This window comes from Taeniopygia guttata, chromosome 3, assembly GCF_048771995.1.
Source record: "Taeniopygia guttata chromosome 3, bTaeGut7.mat, whole genome shotgun sequence".
Taxonomy (NCBI): domain Eukaryota; kingdom Metazoa; phylum Chordata; class Aves; order Passeriformes; family Estrildidae; genus Taeniopygia; species Taeniopygia guttata.
The window spans coordinates 12017443-12031287 of record NC_133027.1 but is presented as its reverse complement, the minus strand read 5'-3'; the positions used below and the strand labels follow the sequence as shown (position 1 = coordinate 12031287).

Sequence of the window (13845 nt, the reverse complement as noted above, 5' to 3'; positions counted from 1 at the left end):
CCACAGGGAGCAGCAGCCCCCAGCCTCTGTCTCGCAAGGTAGGAAAAGAGCTGTAGCTCCTTGCTTTTCCAAAAGGTCATGAAAAGTGACTGAAGTATCTTTCCATAAGGATCTGTCAGCTCTGTCATTCTTGGCCCAAAATTGTCAAGCCTATTAAACCTATTAGAAAGCCAGAAGGTTCTCTGTCTGGTTTTCCTGTGTGCTTCCTGTGATGTTTGATCCAGGGTAGCAACAGAGATCTGTGTCCCAGAGCCACATTGTGGAGCCTGACCAATGTGTTTGGATTCTTGCAGCTGCCTCAGGCACTTCAGCCCCCAGTGCTCCACCTGGCAGTGCTGCAGCATTGACAGCCTCCAGCTCAGCGCAGAAGGCCCCTGGGGAAGAGCAATTGCCACCAGTGGATCTAGGCTTTGCCATAGAGCAAATGATTTGGGAGATCAGGAGGTCCCTGTCTGAAAGGTCTCCCTCTGCTCAGGTAATCCCATTGGAGAGGAAGAGAAGAGGCTGGGCTGAGAGCTTTTCAATGTTGTTACATGGAGAAGGAGAGTAACTTATCCTTGATGTGATCCCAGCAAAATACCGAATGATCTCTAATTTTCTTATTTTCTATTGTTCTTTCAAGGGGAATATTAATGTTGTCCCTGAGTCTTCAGGAGGGGAGCCTGTGGACCGAGCTGCAGCCGAGGAAACTCCATCTGGCACCAAGAGCTGCGGGAACAGTTCTCCAGAGCCCGAGGAGCCTGGTAAGGACAGAGCCCCCATTGGTTTAGAGAGGTGTGAGACGGCTGCTCTGAGCCTGCCTCTGGCAGGAGGGGAGATGAGAAGAGTTGAGTTCTTGTCTGAAGGGTTGGTGCTTCCCGGTGCCTTTAGTTCAAATCCTGCACTGGCACAACCTGCCCGAGCCCTGCCCTCCATGCTTCTGTAGAGGCTCTGACACCAAGTCCTCTGCTGTGGCAAGAGAGCAGGGAATAAACCTGACCTTGTGGGAGTTGTATCACCAAGCTGGCTGTCCCAATTTGGTTCATAACTCAGCCCTCAGCAGCCTTCAGCCATTTCAGTGAGGACGGTGGTCTCTCTGTCACTGGCACTGTCTCTGTTTCAAGCTCTCTTGGGTGCCATTTGCACTGTGAGTGCTGAGACTCTGTCAGGATACTTAAATACTTTATACTGTTCAGTTTTGAACACTTGGAAGGATCCCTGTTCTTTAAAGAGCAGGCTTCAAATTGCCAAGTGAGAGTCTGCCTTTCAGGCCATCTTTTAAAGTTCCTCATGGACGGACAATTGGTGCTCAAGGGACACTTGGGCAAAGGCCAATATTGACTCAGTGTTTCCTTTGCTTCCCAGATCCAGTGTGATTGACTTCCCCAGGAGGGCTGCCCTGTGTGGCTGGAAGAGACAGAGGAAGAGCCTGTGACCATCGGGCAGGTAGAATTCCTCTGTCTCTAGTTATATTAATAGATGCGTATAGTTACATTTATGTATGTAGTTGTATGTATAGGTTTATATAGTTACATTTATCTATCTAGAGGGTTAGAGATCTGAATAGTTAATTTATTTTTAGCTTTAAGTGTATATATTTATATTTTTAGGTGTGCAGTTTTAGTTATAGATGCCCATAGTTGCATTTATACATGTGTATAGTTACATTTAAGTGTATGTAGTTACATTTATAGATAGGCATCTTTATTTTGATGTATGGGAGTTTAGTTACATAGATTGATGCCTGTATAGGTATAGGCCTCTTTTTAACTTCTTCCTCTGCTCTGCTTCCTCCCTCACCTCTTGCTTTTCCCCTGTGCCCCCTGTGTCCCCTCTGCCTGTGCTGGGTCCGAGCTGGGGCCGGGCCGGGCGGAGCAGCAGTTCGAGCCCGGGTGTCCCTGGAGCAGTGGGAGCTGCCGCTGGCCCCAGGCCCTGTCCCCTGAGGAGCTGCTGAAGGACGGTGAGAGCGAGGGGGCCGAGGGGGCGGTGACGCTGAAGGGACGGTGACCCTGAGGTGCTGCTGGGGCTGAGGGGTGTGGGGCAGCCGAGGGCGATGGTGGCACTGAGGTGACAGGGAAGTGGCACAGGCCGAGGGCGTGGCGGGTCTAGGGGGACAGGAAGGGTCAGAAGGGACTGAGGGGGTGAGAGGACTGTGAGGGGCTGAAGAAACTGAAGGGGGCTGGGGCTTTGCCGAGAGCATGGCGGGGCTGAGGGGATGGAGGGGCCGGCAGGGAGCACAGAGGGCTCCGGGACTGCAGCTCCGCCAGGCCTTGGAAGTAATTCCAGAGCCTCCGCTTTTGCCAGAGCTGCAGTGAAGACCTTGAGGACAGCCGGAGACCGACGGGATCCAGCAGGGAGAAGCCGCTGGCCAGCAGCAAGAGCAGGGATGGAGGACCTGCTGCTGCCACCCTGGAGAGAGCCCGGGTGAGGCACAGGACCGGGGAGGCAGGGTGGGGCTGAGGGTGGCGGGGCTGAGGCTGCGGGCACTGCCTGGCGGGGCAGGAGCGGGCCCTGCCCGTGCTGGGGCTGCTCAGCACAGCTGCCCCGGCTGGCACAGGGGCTGTCCTTGGGCAAGGCAGCTGTGCCGGCAGGGCCCGGGAGCTGTGCCGGCTGTGCCGGGCTGCCGGGGCTGGGGGACAGTCCCGCCGCGGCTACGCTCACCACGGCCTGGCCCGCTCGGCTGCTTTTTCCTTCTCACCCTCCTGGGGAGGCTCTGAGATCTTCTCCTCCCTCATGGAAGTGCAGCTGTTGCCAAGGGAAAGGTCCCCGTACTGACTCAGTGTTCCCTTTGCTTGCCAGCTGTGCCTTCTGCCATCCCTGTCCAGGAGAGCTGCTCTGCACGGGAGGAAGAGACTGAGGGAGAGGCTTTGGAGATGGGGCAGCTGGGATCCCTCTGTTTGTAGATCTGTTTAGAGATACATGGACTTGCACATAGACAGTGATAATTCCGTGTATATTTCCATATGTGTCTTGCTATTTGTATGGGTTTATTTCCATTAGTATATGTTGTTATATTTATGTATACTAATGTTGTTCTGTTGGTATACTATATATATATATATATATATATATATATTAGATATAGATATAGATATAGATATATGTATATGTATATATGTATATATATATATTTGCTATTAAATATATGTGTATATATGTATACACATATACACACATATATCTGTGTGAAATTCTTTTTCCTGGGTATACAGTTGTGTAAGTATCTCTTTTGATGTAGTTGTAGTTGGCTTTTAAAATATATATATTGCTATTTGTGGAATTGTGTTATTATATGTTCTATTATGTATAAGGTCATTCCATGTACCCTCTCGCGATCTGTAGCGACCCCCCGGGTTCTCCCATTTCCCCCCACGGTCTGCCTTCCCGAGAAAGTGCCCAGTCACTCTGTTTACGTCTCTCAGACCATCTGTCAGCCACGCGGCGGGGTCGGGAGACGACCTGGCACCCTTCCATCTGTCCATCTCCCATTGGACCCCTGCACCCCACTATCCCCAGTCCCCCCGTGGCGTTATCTCATTGGCCGCCCCGGGTTTCCCCTATCCAGTACTTATAGAACAGGTTGGGGACGCCCCGGTGCTTTTTCTCCCGCCTGGCCCCTGATCGCTGCTGCTGCCCAACCCATGGGCTTTTTCTCCCGCCTGATTCCTGCGTGCTGCCGCGGCTCTCTCTCTCGCCCGGCCCCTGACTGCCGCAACCGCCGCCGCTGCCCCGGGCGATCGCGGCCGCCTCGGACTGTCCTGCGATCGCTGCCGCAGCCTCACCGCCGCCGTCGCCACTGCCGCGGTCGCTGCGGCTCCCGCACGTGCCGGCTGCAGCGCTGCGGCTCCACACGCAGCCTCTCTTGGATCGCGGCCAGCTTCGGAGCGCGCCGCCCCGCCCCCGAATCGGCCAGGCGGCACGGACAAACTCGAACTTAGCACGCAGCAGCTTCTCGGTTTTTGCCTTCCCAACCAAGCCGCAATAAACCGAGATATCGCCCGCGGGGGAAAAAGTCTCTCTCCTTTTATTTGCCTCGGGACTCGCCTCGCTCCCAAACCCACGCAGCACCGGCAGATACCCGCGAGGGTTCGCCGGAAAGCACGGAAGTTGCCAGCGCTCCCCCCCCCTCACGGAGGGGAAGACAAGAAAGGGGGGACGAGAGGGGGACAAGAGAGAGCGCTAAGGCAGTTGTGGCGCCCGAACGTGTTGCTTGGGACGAAAGGGGGGACAAGAGAGAGCGCTAAGGCAGTTGTGGCGCCCAAACGCGTTGCTTGGGAGCTCCAAGCACACGGACTGAGGACCACCAAGCCCCGAAAAGCTCATTGATTTACCTCGTGGACGTTACAACACCCTCGCAAGCCGTGGTTCTGTTTTAAGGAGCCAAGGCTTCCAGAGGGGTGGGGCCGGCACCTTTGGCTAGCACCGCTGAAGCTCGGCCCCCCCACGGCGAAAACTTCGCAGCTGGACGTTTCGTTTCGCCTTCGGACGTCGCCAGACCCGTGGTGAGTTACCGGGGTCCCCCTGGGCTGGGTACGCCTTGCTCCCTTTGGGGTGAGTTTCTCTTTCTCCCACAAGAGGGCGTAAGAGCCCACATTTTGTCTCCCGCTTCAGGGAGTGTGTAAGGGAAGGCTTCCCAGTCTCCGACAGGTGTCTTTTTTTTCTTCTTTTGTTATTTTACCAGCCGCGAGGGTTGTGACACGCCTTAACATTGACATAATGGGTGCAAAAATGTCTGTGTCACAGGAGAGAATTTATGTTCAAACCCTAGGAATTTTAGTGGGGGGAGGGAAGAAATGTAAAAAATCAGACGTGAAGCGTTTTGCACGGTGGCTTCTGCAGTCTTTCCAGGACCTGTCGCAGGAAAATTTGTACCAAGTTCAATTCTGGGACCGAGTGAAAAAAGAAATTGCCCAAAAGGAGGATCAGTCCTTTTCAATTTTTATCCACCTGGCAATCCAACTGAAAAATATTGTCAAAGATAACTGTGAAGGGAAGCCAAAGCCACCGCAGGGCGAACGCTGCCTCCCAAGCCCCCCAAATCCCCCAAAAACCCTCTCCTATCCCTCTCTCCCTAGCCCGGGGATTCTCAGACAGGCATCCTGGCAAAACCAGCCGCAGGCAGATTCTGGTCTCTCTGCTAACCCCCAGGCTCCATCGCAGGACGATGCTGGCATCGCCCTGCACCCTTCCCCTCCCCAAACCTCCTCTCTTAGCAAAGTTGTGAGTTTTAAAACCCCAGATTCCTCCCCAGGACCTTCCCCGGACCTTTCCCAAAATGATTCCCTTCCCTGCCCCAAGGCACAACATGGAGGGGACCGCATGGCATGCCCATCCCCCTCCCTGCATTCTTTGTCTCCTAACGACCCCCTTCGCCCTACAGCCAACCCCTCCCACTCCCGAGACTTCTCCACCCACCCCTCCCCTCCACCCCCTTCTGGCACCTCCCCTAATGAATCATTCATCAGTCCTCCCTCCGACCCCGCCCCTGCGGGTGAGGTAACACCAGCCACACCCCCTAGCCCTGGTCCTGCCCCCGCCCTCGGTTCCCGTGGCCCGCCCTCTGGTTCCCATGCCTCGGTTCCCGAGGGGGGGGGGGGACGGAGGAGGAGGGAGGGGGGGAGGGGGGAAGCCGCGACCTGCCGCAACCCCTGCTTGCCTTTTCTGCCGCACCAGTCACCTACACCCCGCGGCAGAGGGGCAGACCCTTGGCACAGTGGACCCCTATCCCACAGGCTGTAATTAGAGATGTTTGCAAAGCCCAAAAAGACTTTGGTCAGGAAAGTGAATACTTTCGGGGACTTTTAAAAGTCACACTTTCCTCCAACGAGTACGTCCCTGCTGACATTCGCGCTCTGTTTTTGTGCTTGCTTACTCAAGCTGAGTTTTTGGTATGGGAATCCGCATGGAGGCGGGAGGTACGGGATGCATTACCGCAACTTTGGGCAAAAGCCGAGACCTCCTCTGACACCGATGGAGGCATGTTAACCATTGACCACCTGTGCGGGATAGGGGATTGGGACGTGGCAACAACACAGGCTGAAAAGATTCCAAGGGGGGCATTGGCAGCAACTGCCAATGCGGCAGAAAAAGCATTTTTTAAGTTAAAACCCCGTGGTCCTGTTGTTAACTGTTTTTCTATTAAGCAGGAGACACAGGAATCTTTCGTTAGTTTCGTAGACAGGTTGTACAGGGCAGCTGAATCGCAGGTGCCAGAGGACGGATTGAGGCAGGGCATGGTGAAGCAGATCGCCCTGCAGAATGCCAACGAGGCCTGCCGACAGGCGATGCTGAGCCTGCCCCTCGACCCAGAGCCAACGCTCCAAGACATGCTGGACGTGTGCGCTCGAAGTCTCACCCTGCCTTCAAAAGACCCTCCGGGGACACCCCAAACGCCATCACGGAGAGTCTCCTTTGCCGAAGCCCACACGCCATCCACAGCTCCGGCTCCTGCACGCCGCTTCACTGGGCCACCACCCAAAGGCTACCATCCAGGACGGCCCTGCAACCTGTGCAATAAGAAAGGACACTGGGCGTCTCACTGCCCCCTCAAAGAGGACTTCTTGCGTTTTAAAAAACAGCAGCAAGGGCAAGGTGCCTCCAACTCAGGGGGACATTCAAAAAACTGATTTCCCAGCGCAGTCCCTCCCTGCGTGAGGACACAAATTTGGTGGGAAACATAACATCAGGGGGCAGGAGGGACAACACATTAGCATACCCACCTGAGGACAATAACTCTAATACCAAACACGACATTTCTGGAGTGCACAATAGGGGAACAAGAGCTGGTGAACCAGCCTGTGTGGGAGGAGTTGGGAATTTCATCTCACAGGCATGGCTTGGTCGGGACCCCGACCATCCCAGGCCCATCCTTAACACCCAGTCCAACTTCTCTCCATACAGGTTGGCCCTAACCGAACCCCTACTGCTCAGGGACAGCAATTGGCACTTTGTCACAGTGGACACACAGGACCCAGGGACCTGTAGAAAACTCCCCAGTAAGTACATCGTCCTTGGGGACACAAAATACACGCCACTCGACATCACTATCGCACCCAATTTGACACCTGTAAACCCTAAACATCTGGTGCTGTGGCTGCACTGTGCTCACCCGCCAGTCTACCTTCCCAAAGGGCAAATCATCGCCCAGGCCATACCTGTATCTGGGGTTTCTGTCTACCCAGAAGACCTGTGGAGGAAAACCGCAAAGCAGATCTACGAGGTGTGTCAGGCCCAGGTAATTGGGAAGGATAAACCCAAAATTGAGTGTTACATGTGGAACGGCGGTGAGCACAAGTGGCTTAACGGCCTCTTGGACACAGGGGCAGACGTCACAGTCATTCCCTCACGGGATTGGCCGTCGCGTTGGGAGTTGCAGGACGTGGCTGGACACATTCAAGGTGTCGGAGGGGCACAATTGGCAAAACAGTCAAAAAACATCATCAAATTTGAGGGGCCAAACAGACAGACAGCTTACCTGCGTCCGTTTGTTCTGGATTACACGGAGCCCCTGTGGGGAAGGGACCTGATGGCCCAGTGGGGGGTCTCATTGACCATTCCTACCCCCCAGGTTTTTCGGGCAGCGGTCACTGAGGAGTGTCCTACCCAAAAGTTAAATTGGCTCTCTGATGTTCCAATCTGGGTAGAGCAGTGGCCGCTCAATAAACAAAAATTAAAAGCGCTCCAAAAACTCGTGGCAGAACAACTTGCCAAGGGACATATCCAAGAAACAACATCTCCTTGGAATTCCCCCGTCTTTGTCCTGAAAAAACCAGGCAAAGACGAATGGCGGTTGCTCCACGACTTTCGTGCCATCAACAATGTGATCGAAAATATGGGTCCACTCCAACCAGGGATGCCGTCCCCCACAATGTTACCCAAAGATTGGGAATTGGCTGTGATTGACATCAAAAATTGCTTCTTTCATATTCCCCTCCACCCAGACGATGCACCACGTTTTGCCTTCTCGGTTCCGTCCCTTAACCGAGAAGCCCCAATGGAGCGGTACCATTGGCGAGTATTACCACAGGGCCTCAAATGCTCGCCCACCATTTGCCAGCGGTATGTAGCTTCATTGCTGACCCCAGTCCGTACAGCCACCGAGGGCGTGATCATCCAACATTATATGGATGATATCCTGATTTGTGCTCCCAATGACGATCTCCTTACACACGCGCTTAACCTGACAACCGATACGTTGGTTGCTGCAGGGTTCGAGCTGCGAGAAGATAAGATTCAAAAGATGCCACCCTGGAAGTACCTGGGCTTGGAAATTACCAAGCGGACTATTACTCCGCAAAAATTGGCCATCAAAAGCAAAATTCGGACCCTAGCAGACGTCCAGCAGCTGTGCGGTTCTTTGAACTGGGTGAGGCCATGGCTAGGCATTACAAACAGAGACCTAGCCCCTCTTTTCGATTTATTGAAAGGGGGGGAGGAGCCGAGTTCTCCCAGGGAACTCACCCCAGAGGCCCAAGCAGCTTTGATTAGGGTCCAGGAGACAATGTCTGCCAGACAGGCCCACCGGTATGATCCGGACCTGCCTTTTAAATTCATCATATTGGGCAGGCTGCCACACCTCCATGGTGTGATATTTCAATGGACAGACACCCCAAGGAAGGGCAAGGACCAAGACCGAAGGGACCCACTCTCCATCATAGAATGGGTCTTCCTAAGTCACCATCGGTCCAAGAGAATGACAAGGCCACAGGAGTTAGTAGCGGAACTGATCCGCAAAGCAAGAGCTCGGATCAGAGAGTTAGCTGGATGTGACTTTGATTGCATTCACATTCCCATCAAATTGGAATCGGGCCAATTCACCAAGGCCATGCTAGAACATCTGTTACAGGAAAATGAATCCCTGCAGTTCTCTCTAGACAGCTACACAGGCAAAATTTCAGTTTTGAGACCAGCCCACAAAATTTTTGAATCAGAAATTCAATTCGCATTGTCCATCAAACAAATTCAGAGCAAAAAGCCACTCAAGGCCTTGACAGTTTTTACAGACGCGTCCGGGAGTTCCCACAAGTCTGTAATAACTTGGAAAGACCCCCAAACGCAACAGTGGGAGACAGACATTGTGGAGGTGGAAGGCTCCCCTCAAATAGCTGAGTTGGCTGCCGTCGTCAGGGCCTTTGAGCGATTCTCTGAACCTTTTAATTTGGTAACTGATTCGGCATATGTGGCTGGTGTAGTGTCTAGAGCGCAGGACGCTGTTCTACAGGGTGTGTCCAACGAAGCCCTGCACAAGTTGCTCTCGAAACTGATTAAGCTAGTCTCCCACCGAGAGCAACCCTTTTATGTGATGCATATCAGGTCACATACCAACTTGCCAGGGTTTTTGGCAGAGGGCAATCGGCGTGCCGATTCTCTCGCTGCCGCCCCGGCTCAGGTAGCTCCGCTCCCAGATAAGTTCCAGCAGGCTAAGATCAGCCACCAGTTTTACCACCAGAATGCGCCCGGGCTGGTCCGGCAATTCCACCTCACTCGTGACCAAGCCAGAGCCATTGTGGCCACCTGCCCGTCCTGCAAGTCGCTCCCCCTACCATCGGTGAGCTCAGGGGCAAACCCTAGGGGTCTGAAGTCCTGCGAGGTATGGCAGATGGACGTTACTCACATCCATTCCTTTGGGAGGATGAAGTACGTCCATGTCTCCGTGGACACTTTCTCTGGGGCAGTCTTTGCTTCTGCCCACGCAGGGGAGAAGGCCAAAGACATTGAAAAGCATCTGATACAGGCCTTCGCTATGCTGGGCGTCCCTAAATTGATAAAAACAGATAATGCCCCCGGGTACACATCCAAGGGATTTGTCAGCTTCCTGCAGCAATGGGGAATAGAGCACAAAACTGGCATCGCATATTCCCTGACAGGTCAAGCAGTGGTGGAACGGACTCATCAGAGTCTCAAACGCATGCTGAAACAGCAAACACCAACTATGAAGGTGGAGTCCCCTCAGGTTCGGCTCGCGCGTGCCCTCTTTACACTGAATTTCCTAAATTGTTCTTTTGAAAACCTCAACCCACCAGTCACCAGGCACTTTAACAACCACGAGCTGAGCAAGGTTAGGGAAAAACCACCAGTGATCATCAAAAATCCAGAGACTTGGCAGCTGGAAGGGCCCCATGAGTTAGTTACCTGGGGACGGGGATATGCTTGCATGTCCACACCCTCAGGACTGAGATGGGTCCCATCCAAATTTGTCTGGCCATATGTCCCCAAACACCAGACTGATAAGAAAAAGGATCCTCAGGTGAAGCATGCAGCCCTCCGCAGACGGAGAAAGTCTCCCCTCTTCCTTTTTGATTCAGCACCTTCTCTTTCAGAGCCTTCCCTTTCACCATGCAGTTCCCTGGACTCACCTTTCCCTTTTGATTTAAACCTCCCCTCCTCAGAATGCTGACTTATGTTGCTGTTAACATTCATTGTTGTTATTATGAGTTTTAGTAATGTTAAAAGGTTTAAAGGTCATCAATTCCACCGTGCACATCGACCACGCAGTCTTCACCGCCCCATCAGGGCTGACATCCGCTCAACACAGACAGCCAGAGAAGAACCGAGCAGACGCTGGGTTCAACGATGGGGAAAAGGACTGTAAAACCTCCCATTTAAGTTATTTTCTGTTCTTTTCTTTTGAAAAACAGAAGAGGGAGTTGTGGAATTGTGTTATTATATGTTCTATTATGTATAAGGTCATTCCATGTACCCTCTCGCGATCTGTAACAACCTCCCGGGTTCTCCCATTTCCCCCCGCGGTCTGCCTTCCCGAGAAAGTGCCCAGTCACTCTGTTTACGTCTCTCAGACCATCTGTCAGCCATGCGGCGGGGTCGAGAGACGACCTGGCACCCTTCCATCTGTCCATCTCCCATTGGACCCCTGCACCCCACTATCCCCAGTCCCCCCATGGCGTTATCTCATTGGCCGCCCCGGGTTTCCCCTATCCAGTACTTATAGAGCGGGTTGGGGACGCCCCGGTGCTTTTTCTCCCGCCTGGCCCCTGATCGCTGCTGCTGCCCGACCCGCCGCCTCTTCTCCCGCCTGATTCCTGCGTGCTGCCGCGGGCTTTTTCTCCCGCCTGATTCCTGCGTGCTGCCGCGGGCTTTTTCTTCCGCCTGATTCCTGCGTGCTGCCGCGGCTCTCTCTCTCGCCCGGCCCCTGACTGCCGCAACCGCCGCCGCTGCCCCGGGCGATCGCGGCCGCCTCGGACTGTCCTGCGATCGCTGCTGCAGCCTCACCGCCGCCGTCGCCTCTGCACACAGAGCGCCGCGGCTCCACACGCAGCCTCTCTTGGATCGCGGCCAGCTTTGGAGCGCGCCGCCCTGCCCCCGAATCGGCCAGGCGGCACGGACAAATTCAAACTTAGCACGCAGCAGCCTTCTCGGTTTTTGCCTTCCCAACCAAGCCGTAATAAACTGAGATATCGCCCGCGGGGGAAAAAGTCTCTCTCCTTTTATTTGCCTCGGGACTCGCCTCGCTCCCAAACCCACGCAGCACCGGCCGATACCCGCGAGGGTTCGCCGGAAAACACGGAAGCTGCCAGCGCTCCCCCCCCCCCACGGAGCTAGCTGGGACAAAAGGGGGGACAAGAGAGCGCTAAGGCACCCCTGATCTCTGACAAGTCGCCTCCCCAAGAAAAAGCCTGTCTCAATGGCTTGAAATGAAACCAGTTCCCAATTCCAGCAGGTTGCTGCTCACACCGTAAGCATTTCTACACTACTGTTAACAACCACAGAGATTCAAAACCTTCCAAATTCCAGAACATCAAGTTTTCAAAGGTTTCTGTTCCTCTGCATTTGCTACAAACTCTTGAAATGCTTTCTAGACATATCCTGGAAAATGTTTCAAGAATCAGATTTGCATTGAGTTGCAAAATACTTACTGAGCTCATGGTGTTTAGTGATCAAAAAAAACCCACCAAAATAAGTGGGACAAACTCCAAAAAAGGAATGTCAGGGATGTGATCAATCCCTTTGGTTCCTTTAGGCAGCCCTCTGCAGATTTTTTTGGCGTGACAGAAAGCTGCTCTTCCAAACCTATCAGAAAAGTAGAGGCAAGATTATCCATTTGGATTGCCAGTTTCTTGAACACTCCCATGCCCTAGGACTCCCATTCCCAAGTCTCCAGTTCCTGTCCAAAGCTAGAGGCGAAATCCGTGACTCTGGTACTTGAGCCCACCTGCAGCCCACCTGCAGCCCAGCCCAGCCCCTCAGCATCAGAAGCCTTTCCAAGAATCTTCTGCACTCACCTGTATGGTGAGTCTAGAGTTTGGCTCGCAAATGTCAGCAAATTGCTCTCTATTCCCTCGCGGGATGGAGAAGATGGATGCTCTGCGTCTGCTGCGCAGCAGAGAATCCCTCAACTGGCTCAACAGACTCCGTGCCAACAGAGCCTCCTGCAGCTAAAGGAATGCAGGATTTGTTACGATTAAACTTTTCTTCAACATGTTCTTTTTCTGGGAATTCCTCACAAGCATTTCGTCAATGCAACTGGCAGATGCTTTTGCTGGCTGAAGCCACACTGTGTCTTTCCTTAAGAAATGAATAAAGGAAGCACAAATTGCCTGCTGAAACCCTTCTGCTCCCTTCCAAATCAGATCACTAGTCAAGCACAAGGCTCAGGCTCATCCCCGATTCCCTCTGAGAGACAGGAGGTAATATTTTGCCTCAGCCAAAAGGTCATTACAAAAAAAGAATGAAAGTTGTTGGTGCTAGCTGTTGTTAGTTATGGTTTGCATTTGTTCCAGTTAATTTTTTGGGTGTTGATGTGTGCTGGAAAATGGGGGGGGTTGAACACCAAACCAAAAGGGAAGTACACCCAGCTCAGTTGAATCCTTACTAAGAAAAACGGTTCTCTTTTGCTTTAATGACTTTGTCTCCATTTAATTGTACCTAAGAGTTTATTTCTAACACCTTTCTCCCAGCAGCTCCGAGCTGCAGCGTGGCACAGCTCTTGCTGTGTGCCAGAGAGCACGAAGCAGGCCGGCCTGCTGGCCCTGAATATTTCTGCAAAGCACTCTGCAGGTCACAGCTTTGCTGTGGCTCAGTGCAGAAGTGCAGGCGCTGCCTCCCAGAGCTGTGTGGGGCACTGGCTCCTGCAGCCATGAGCTGACAAGCTGTCCCTGCCTCCCGCTGGCCCATGGTCCCCTGGCACAAGCGCTGTGCCTGAAGGACGCTGCCCTGTGCTCCAGCCTGCCGAGCAGCCCGGCTCCCTGCCCCGGTGCCCAGAGTGCTGCACACACTGCTGACCTTTGCCAGGAGTCGCAGGGCAGCCAGCACAAGAGTGGGAATGCTGAGCCAGGCTCCGCTTCCCCTCGGGAGCAGCCGGCTGCGCTTGGGCGCTGAGAGCAGAGGATGCGCCCACTGCCAGCAAGAGGCACGCAGGGCCGGGCTGTGCCTCCTGCAGCTACAAGGGCCTCCTTGCAGCCTGCCCCTGCCCAGGCTCAGGCTGCTCCGGGCTCTGCCAGGGCTCTGCTGCAGCTCCACGCCGGGCAAGGCCGGGCCCGCTCTCACCTCACACTCGCTGACAGCTCTGCACCGCAGGAGACCTTTCAGAGCACCTCTCTGATCTTTCTGCTTTCTCTGCTGAGCAAGGCTCTCCTCCGGCCAAAGACATTGCCCTTCGCGATACAAATCCAAGTGGCAGGCACCCAAATGCTCTCGAGTCACAGCTGAAGGCCTGCATCTGCACAGGATGTTTTGGCTGCCCCACTCGCCCTTTGGTTTTTCCCGCAAATGCCATTGCCCTTTCTGCCTCAACTGGAAGTGCCACAGATGTGCCAAACGGGGCCGGTGGGCCGTATGCCAAAGGCAGTGTAGTCTGGAGAGGATGAATGAAGAAGAGCCTTCTCCATTTACAAACCATACCAAAGAAGC

The 13845-nt window shown here is 53.8% G+C and overlaps 1 long non-coding RNA gene across 1 annotated transcript; it reads left to right on the top strand.

The window, feature by feature from the left end:
• The first annotated feature begins 402 nt into the window (after positions 1-402).
• LOC140683552 (uncharacterized) lies at positions 403-3035 on the top strand. The gene is made up of 5 exons (XR_012054727.1): positions 403-475; positions 623-743; positions 1345-1939; positions 2284-2403; positions 2779-3035. It is a non-coding gene; the product is annotated as an uncharacterized lncRNA (long non-coding RNA).
• The last annotated feature ends 10810 nt before the right edge of the window (positions 3036-13845 follow it).